At 49.4% G+C, this 2,099-nt stretch overlaps 1 pseudogene; it reads right to left on the minus strand.

Moving 5' to 3' along the window:
• LOC108311143 overlaps nt 1-2,099 on the minus strand; it is a 43,080-nt pseudogene that overhangs the window by 34,583 nt on the left and 6,398 nt on the right.

A 2,099-nucleotide genomic window follows, 5' to 3' on the forward strand; every position in this document is an offset into this window, starting at 1 on the left:
GGTGGCTCACACATGTAATCCCTGCACTTTGGGGGCCTGAGGTGGGGAGATTGCCTAAGCTCAGGAGCTCAAGACCAGCCTGGGCAACATGGTGAAACCCTGTCTCTACTAAAAGCACAAAAATTAGCTAGGTGTGGTAGGGTGCTTGTAGTCCCAGCTACCTGGTAGGCTGAGGCAGGAGAATCACTTGAACCCAGGAGGCAGAGGTTGCAGGAAGTGAGCCAAGAGGGGATCACTGCACTGCAGCCCGGGCAACAGAGCCAGACTCCACTTCCAAAAATAAAAATAAAAATAAATAGGACAGGTATGGTGGCTCACGCCTGTAATCCCAGCACTCTGGGAGGTCACGGTGGATAGAGACTCTGTCTCAAAAAATAAATACATACAAATAAAGAGAAATAGCAAAGGAAGTGAGAATATATTGTGAGTGACTCTAAGTAAGGACTGAAAGCGCTCTCAGCTGCTGAGAGCATTGCTACCAACCAGTTCGGTTATGTTGCTTTTCCCATCTGGGAAGACCTGCACTCATCCCCCGGGGCTCCCCTTTCTGTACACCAGGCCAGTGATGGCCGACTGCAGCCTTATCTGCAGCACCTTGAGCCGGTACATGTTCTACTGCTTAAACAGCGTTTGCAGGCAGGCCGAGAGGAACATCAGCACCGTGAGGAGGTAGGCCTTCCAGGCCGGAGGCTTGAGATCACCAATAAACTCCAGGAAAAGGCTTGCAGGGGAAGGCGGGAGAAGGTACAGCTGGTGAGAGGAGGTGCCCATGTGTGTTGCCTTTGCCCAAACCAGGCCAGGTGTGGAGGATAAGTCGGCGTGGTTGACTTTTTCACAATCATGATCTCGGTTATTTCCCCCACTGTCCATGCTTCTTTGCAAGCTGACTGCAGCTCCTCAAAATCAAGAGATGGTGTTTTTCTCCCCCTTTGTTATGGGCTAAATTATGTCCTCACAAAATTTGTATGTCGAAGCCCCAACCCCCGGTATGCCTGAATGTGACTGTATTTGGAAATAGGGCCTTTAAAGAGGCAATAAAGTTAAAATGAGGTCCTTAGGCTAGGCCCTCATCCAGCCTGACTGGGGTCCTTATAAGAGGAGAAAACGTAGACACAGGGAGACACCAGGACACACTCAGAGGAAAGACCATATGAGGACACAGGGACAAGGTGGCCAACTGCACGCCAAAGGCAGAGGCCTTAGATGGAATCAACTTGCGGATACCTGATCTGCAACTTCCAGCCTCCAGAATCATGAGAAAAATACATTTCTGTTGTTGAAGCTACTCAGTCATCTGTGATGCTCTGTTACGGCCACTGAGCAGACACCGCTTGAATCTGGGCTGGCCACAAAACCACCTCTGACCAACAGAGTAGAGTGGAGGTAAAGCTATGCCAGCTGTGAGCCTTTTAGCCTACTATAGGCTTTTGGTCTATTGCTTAGAAGCCTCCCAAGCAGCCACATGAGCAAGCCTGAGCTAGCTTTTTGAAGGATAGGAACCCACAAGGAAGAGAAAGCCATCCCAGCTTAAGACACACAACTGCAGGCACATGAGAAAACCTAGCCAAGAAAAGAAGAACCACCCATCTGAGCCCAGTCCACGTTACTGACCCACATTACCATGAACTAAATAAATGAATGCTTATAATTTTAAGCCACTCACTTTTGGGGCATTTTACAACAAAAGCTAATTGATGCAGTCATGTAAGAGCTTGCTTATTTGCCCTTCTGGGGCACAGTTACTTTCTCATTAATCGTTTTCCTTTTTCAGTATCCTTCTCACCCACCCTCCAGTGTCCCGAACACGAGATCTATAGGCAGAGGCATAAGAGTTGAAGCCCTCTGACTCTGGAGAGATGCCATTAAGAGACCATCAGCCTTAGCAGAGCTCCTGAAGTCTGGACTCACCTAAGCAGCTTGGGGACGGTGAACCTGAAGACATCACTGATGAAGAGGCTGTTGGTCCCAAGAGGAAGGTAGCATGCCACACCTGCCAGATGGTCCTCAGCAGTGGGCCCCACTGCCTCCCTTCTTGCCATAGGAACGGCTCAGTCTCTGGAACCTCCATGCCACTGCCTCCTTTCCTTTTAAACACTATT

The sequence above is a fragment of the Cebus imitator genome, unplaced genomic scaffold, assembly GCF_001604975.1.
Source record: "Cebus imitator isolate Cc_AM_T3 unplaced genomic scaffold, Cebus_imitator-1.0 Scaffold112, whole genome shotgun sequence".
Lineage (NCBI taxonomy): Eukaryota > Metazoa > Chordata > Mammalia > Primates > Cebidae > Cebus > Cebus imitator.